We start from the raw sequence: 7278 nt of genomic DNA, 5'->3' as shown, positions 1-7278 counted from the left end.
ACGAACTTGTTGCCAAAAAAAGATGCCAGGCGCCCAGCTCTGATAAAATGACATAAGAGCAAAGACAACTGAATGATTTGATTTGTTATTGCTGAAAAGAATTTTATTTATATTTCCAGGTTTTGTTATGCACCATGTTCATATTTGAATTTGTATAATTTTAACAGGATATATTTTTATGGAGAGCAAAATCTTTTGGGATATTTAAAATTTAAGATATATAAAATTACATAAGAGTAAAGAAATTTGAATGTTTGTTCTTTTAACGTTTACTTTATTTCTAACTTGTATAATTTAGACAGGATATATTTTTATAAGTTATTTAAGGTTTGAGTTGATTTATTCCGGAATAATATTCTGTCGCCTAAATAAAAATTCCTTCTATTTAAAATTTAAATAGAACTTGAACAGAAACGATAGTTCATAATATCCACGTAGACTTGCACGTAAGAGCGGGAGTCATCCATTTTAACAAGCAGCGAATTGCACCGATACGAAATAGCCTGCCCATTTAATTATTTAGGAATGGATAAATAAATTAAGATTTTGTACAAATAATGTTTTTCATTTTTCTTCCTTCATGGATTCTGCCACCCCCAGCAACAGTTGCTCGCACCCCAAAGACTGTATATATGTGTATATATATATGTATATATGTTTATATGTGTGTGTGTATATGTAGATATGTATGTATTGTCACGCACGCGCGAGTTGAATTTGAACGCACCTGGGAACACATTCGCCAGCAGGGAATGGCGGGGTACTAACTTTCTCCCTCTGCTTCCTCATAGGAAAAAGGACCCTCCGCCACCATAAGTCGGGTTTTGACCGCAGTACGGTACTTCCGCCCTTCCTCCTCCATCTTGTCCTGACGTCATCGATCCCATCCTCCCTCACAGTCCTTTCCAGCATCCCTCCACTTCCGGCTCCTCCTTAATAAAATGGCCGCCGACGCCATGATACGGCGTCGCGCACATAAGCAGTTTTGTTTATGTTTTGACCTGAATTTTTGAATATATATTGTGGATTCTAGACAATATACGGGGCCGGAAAACCCCAAACCTTTTTGTTGTCTTCTCATCGATCTTTTACAGTGGCGTAGCCGCTAGGATACAAGATCCCCAGAGATGACGGAGGGACAGGATCTGAATACAGTGCTGCAGACGATGAATGCCCAACTCCAGGCCCTGCAACAACAACAACAACAACAACATTTATTTATATAGCACATTTTCATACAAACAGTAGCTCAAAGTGCTTTACATATTAAAGAATAGAAAAATGAAAGACATAATTATAAAAAATAAATCAACATTAACATCGAATAAGAGTAAGGTTCAATGGCGGGGGACAGAAAAAACAAAAAAACTCCAGACGGCTGGAGAAAAAATAAAATCTGTAGGGATTCCAGACCATGATACCGCCCAGTCCCCTCTGGGCATTCTACCTAACATAAATGAAACAGTCCTCTTTGGATTTAGGGTTCTCACGGAAGGGCTTGATGATGATGATGGTCACGTAGACTTCTTCCTTTTAATCCGTCCATCATTGTTGGAGCATCATGAAGCTTTGAGTAGGTGGAGGTGGCGCAGGCCACCACCACAAAGAAACCGGAAAAAGAAACAGAAAAGAGAGTAGGGGTCAGTACCGATTTTAGAGCCACCATGAATAGTTGTTATGATGAATTGAACATACAGAGTATCAGGATTAAGTTAAATTACGATTAAAATGAAGTTATAAAAAGGCCATGTTAAAGTAATGTGTTTTCAGCAGTGTTTTAAAGTGCTCTACTGTATCAGCCTGGCGAATTCCTATTGGCAGGCTATTCCAGATTTTAGGTGCATAGCAGCAGAAGGCCGCCTCACCACTTCTTTTAAGTTTTGTTCTTGGAATTCTAAGGAGACACTCATTTGAGGATCTGAGGTTACGATTTGGAATATAAGGTGTCAGACATTCCGATATATAAGATGGGGCGAGATTATTTAAGGCTTTATAAACCATAAGCAGAATTTTAAAGTCAATTCTGAATGACACAGGTAACCAGTGTAGTGACATCAAAACTGGAGTAATGTGTTCTGATTTTCTTTTCCTAGTTAGGATTCTAGCAGCTGCATTCTGCACTAGTTGCAAACGATTTATATCTTTTTTGGGTAGTCCTGAGAGGAGTGCGTTACAGTAATCTAGTCGACTGAAAACAAACGCGTGAACTAATTTCTCAGCATCTTTCAGTGATAAAAGAGGTCTAACTTTACTTATGTTTCTTAAGTGAAAAATGCTGTCCTAATGATCTGATTAATATGTGATTTAAAATTCAGATTACAGTCAACAATCACCCCTAAGCTTTTTACCTCCGTCTTGACTTTTAATCCTAATGTATCCAGTTTATTTCTAATAGCCTCATTGTATCCATTATTGCTGATCACTAAAATTTCAGTTTTCTTTATTTAACTTGAGAAAATTACTATTCATCCATTCTGAGATACTAGTCAGACATTGTGTTAGTGAATCAATAGAATCGGGTCATCAGGTGCTATTGATAAGTACAGCTGTGTGTCATCAGCATAGCTGTGGTAGCTCACGTTGTGCCCTGAGATAATCTGACCTAACGGAAGCATGTAGATTGAGAATAACAGCGACCCAGGATAGAGCCTTGTGGAACACCATATTGGATATCATGTGTCTTGAGTTGTAATTCCCACAACTAACAAAATATTTTCTCCCTGTCAGGTAGGATTCAAACCAATTTAAGACACTGCCAGAGAGGCCCACCCATTGACTAAGGCGATTTCTAAGAATGTTGTGATCAATGGTGTCAAATGCAGCACTCAGATCTAAGAGGATGAGAACAGATAAATGGCCTCTGTCTGCATTTACCCGCAAGTCATTTACTACTTTAACGAGTGCAGTTTCTGTGCTGTGATTTGTTCTAAAACCTGACTGAAATTTATCAAGAATAGCATGTTTATTTAGGTGGTCATTTAACTGCATAATGACTGCCTTCTCTAGAACTTTACTTAAGAAGGGCAAGTTAGAGATGGGTCTAAAATTTTCAAGAGCCGAGGGGTCAAGATTATGTTTCTTAAGTAGGGGTTTAACTACAGCAGTCTTAAGACAGTCTGGGAAGACCCCAGTATCTAGTGACGAATTTACTATGTCAAGAACATTATCAATTAGCACGCCTGATACTTCTTTGAAAAACCTTGTTGGTATCGGGTCAAGGACGCAGTGGAGGGTTTTAATTGAGATATTATTTTTTGTAAATCAGGTAAATCTATCCTAGTGAAAGAGTTTAATTTGTTTATAACAGGATGTTGGGGTTTAGGGGGATCCTTAGTGTTGGGGAGATATACTATGTTATTTCTAATATCATTAATTTTTTGATTGAAGAATACAGCGACAGCCTCACAGGTTTCACTGGAAGCACTTAGGAGGCATTCCTTTAAGCTACCTGGGTTTAGTAGGTGATCAATTGTTGCAGCAAGCGCAAGCCGCTACTACTCGGGAGTTGGAGGCTACGAAGGCCAGGCTGGCAGAGGCCCAAAGAGCGAGACCAGACCTGGCCAAACTGACGCCTCCCCCTCTGGTGCCTATGACAGAGGCAGATGACGTCGAGTCTTACCTCGGCATATTTGAACGGACGGCCACCCGGAACGAGTGGCAGCGGTCCGAGTGGGCATCCATTCTGGTGCCTTACCTGAAGGGACCCGCGCAGTGGGCCTATTATGACCTCCCTGAGGAGGAGGCCGTGAACTACGACCTCCTCAAACCAGAGATCCTGGCCCGCTACGGCATCACCCCGGGCCAGCAGGCGGCAGAGTGGCGGAACTGGCAGTTCGACCCTGAAAAGCCTGCCTGTGCCCAGGCGTTCGAGTTCTGGGGCAAGATGGGTCGCTGGCTACAGCCAGAAGGACCCCAGGCTCGGAAAGTAGTCGAGCAGGTGGCCTGTGAAGGCCTGGTGAACGCGATGCCCAGTTCCCTCGCCCAGCAGGTCCCTACAAGGACATGCCGGGTCTTCTGGAAGTCCTAGAGCGCCAGCTCGCGGTTCTCCGAGGGTCAGAAAGGTCTGCTCGTGGGAACCGACAGGAACGGGCGGCCAAATCCGAGCCCCCTCGACGCGCTGCGGAAGCGCCGTCAAGGCTTAAAGAAAAGCCGGCCTCGCTGCGCTGTTACAAGTGTGGCGAGACCGGCCATTTGCTGCCAACCTGTCCCCTCAACAACACGGCGGAGCCCATGGATTGCACCTGGACAATAACAGAGAGGTACTGTACCCCACCGCATCCTTTGGCGAGTCCGAATACGGGAGTGGTGTTGTTAAAAGTGCACGCAGTGGTGGCTTTGTTTGACTCCGGCAGCAACATAACCATTGTGGCTCGCCGTTTTGTGTTACCGCGACAGTGGCTGAAACAGCACCTATTGGTCACTTGTGTGCATGGGGGGACCAAGTCGTATCGTTCCGCACAATGCTATATCACCTGGAAGGGCGAGTTAACTCACCTGATGGTCGCTGTGTTGCCTGAAACCCCCTATCCGGTGATTCTGGGACAAGACTGGTTGAAAAAGAATTGCGGAAAGACACACGCCGCTCCCGGGGCCTCGTTGGATCTAGTTATGAGGGGGAAAGGCGCCCTCCCGGTCTCCCACGCCGCTCGGGGCAGGCCCTAGTGGCGCTGGCACTTCGGGGGACGTTTCCGCGGCGACGGACCCTGACCCGGAAGACTCCGCCGGGGAAGGGACTAGCCAGGGAACTCTTCCGGTGCCCAGGTCACAAGACCCTCTTGGTAGCCTGGACAATCAATTTTGGTCCACGCCGGCCTCATTTAAGAGGGAACAGTGGAATGACGATTCCCTGCGCTATGCCCAGAATGCCTCCTCTCGTCCCTATTCCCCTGATTGATGTTCCTTTTGATAGAATAGGGGTCGACTTAGTAGGACCCTTGGAGCCCTCAACCCGTGGCCATAAATACATATTAGTCATGGTGGATTACGCCACCCGGTACCCAGAGGCGGTTCCCCTTTGCTCCGCTAATTCTAAGAGGATCGCATGGGAATTAGTCAGTTTATTTTCCAGAGTGGGCATACCCAAGGAAGTCCTCACGGACCTGGGTACGCCCTTTACCTCGGATACGTTCAGGGAAGTGGCCAGATTACTGAGAATAGAGCACCTGAAAGCGTCTGTCTATCACCCGCAGACTGACGGGCTGGTGGAACGATTTAACCAGATGCTTAAGCAGATGCTCCGCAAAGTAGTCAGCGCGGACGGTAGGAACTGGGACCAGCTCCTCCCGCTCGTGCTTTTTGCTTACCGGAGGAACCTCAGGCCTCTACGGGCTTCTCCCCATTTGAATTGTTGTATGGGCGACAACCCAGAGGCATTTTGGACATCCTAAAAGAGGGCTGGGAGGCTGAGGCCCTCCCCTCCTCTAACATATTGGAGTACGTAGCGCAACTGCGCGACAGACTCACAAAAATCAGACCCCTCCTAAAGGAACACGTGACTCATGCGCAGGCAGCGCAGGCCTGGTGTTACAACCGCAACTCTGTCCTCAGGGAGTTCCGCCCAGGGGACCGAGTTATGGTGCTCGTTCCTACCTCCTACTCCAAATTCCTCGCTTACTGGCAAGGGCCTTACGAGGTTAAGGAAAGAAAGGGGCTCGTCGACTATTTGGTGAAACAGCCCAATTGTCGACCGAGCGAGAGGATCTATCATGTCAACTTATTGAAACCTTGGAAAGATAGGGAGGAGCTTCCCAGCTCCCATAGATCACTCTCCCTCTTCACATGCACGACTGCCCTTAACCTCGGTGAAGAGCTAAACCCCAAGCAGTGGCAGGAGTTAACCCAGACACTCCGGGCCGTCCCCGAAGTAGTGAGCGAGTCGCTTGGCCGGACCTTGCTGATTGCACATGACATAGTCACTTACCCCGGTGTAATCGTCCGGGAGAGGCCCTATAGACTCCTGGAGGCAAAACACGCGGAGGTGGAATTAGAGGTGCAACGAATGTTGGACATGGACATAATTGAGGAAAGCCATAGCCCCTGGTCCAGCCCTATCGTCCTCGTGTCCAAGCCAGACGGCTCCTGGAGATTTTGTAAAGACTTTAGACGTCTGAATCAAGTCTCCAAATTCGATGCCTACCCGATGCCCCGCATTGACGACCTCCTTGAGCGGCTGGGTACGGCTCGATACTTGACTACTCTTGACATGACGAAAGGGTATTGGCAAATTCCCTTAACGCATCCGAAAGAAAAAAACGGCCTTTAGCACTCCTAGCGGCACTGGCAATACAAGGTTCTCCCATTTGGGCTGCACGGGGCCCCGGCGACTTTTCAACGTCTGGTAGATAGAGTGCTGAAGCCCCACCAGTCCTATAGTGCTGCCTACCTGGATGACGTCGTCATCTATTCCGGCACCTGGGAGGAGCATCTATTGCAGGTCACGGCTGTCCTCAGAACACCAGCTAAAGCCGGCCTCCGCATAAATCCTCGGAAATGTTTTTTTGGCTTAAAGGAGGCCAAGTATTTAGGCTACCTCGTGGGACGGGGACAGGTGAGACCACAGTGTTCAAAAGTTAAAGACATCTTGGAATGGCCCCGTCCGAATACCAAGAGGCAGGTGCAGGCTTTCTTGGGGCTAGCGGGGTACTACCACCGGTTCGTTCCCCGTTTCTCCGAAAGAGCAGCACCCTTGACCAATTTGACGAAGAAGGGAGCTCCCTTATACGTGGTGTGGACCGACAAGGCGGAACACGCATTCAGTGACCTAAAGAAGGCCCTAACGCGGCACCTGTATTGAGGATGCCCGATTTTGGGCTCCCTTTTATTCTCCAGACCAACGCTTCTGACACAGGCCTGGGCGCAGTGTTGAGCCAAAGCGTTGATGGTGTCAAACACCCTGTAATGTATCTAAGCCGGAAAATGATGGACCGGGAGACCCGGTACGCGGCAGTGGAGAGGGAGGCCTTGGCCATTAAGTGGGCAGTGATCCATCTTTGTTATTACCTGCTGGGTCGTGAATTCACTCTGGTGACTGATCACGCTGCACTTCAGTGGATGACCCTGCATAAAGAGTTGAATCCGAGGGTCACCAGGTGGTTTCTGGATTTACAGCCGTATAAGTTCACTGTCACTTATCGGCGAAGCACCTTTCAGGCCAATGCCGATGCCCTCTCTCGTATTCACGACCTCTCGGTTAGGTCCGCCCGACCTGACGGTCTTGGGCTAAGGGGGGGATCATGTCACGCACGCGCGAGTAGGAGACTGCGGACGGATTTGAACGCA

Source organism: Polypterus senegalus, chromosome 3 (assembly GCF_016835505.1).
Source record: "Polypterus senegalus isolate Bchr_013 chromosome 3, ASM1683550v1, whole genome shotgun sequence".
In the NCBI taxonomy this organism is placed as follows: Eukaryota; Metazoa; Chordata; class Cladistia; order Polypteriformes; family Polypteridae; genus Polypterus; species Polypterus senegalus.
The sequence above is the reverse complement of the archived record's forward strand: the minus strand, read 5'-3'. Positions refer to the sequence as shown.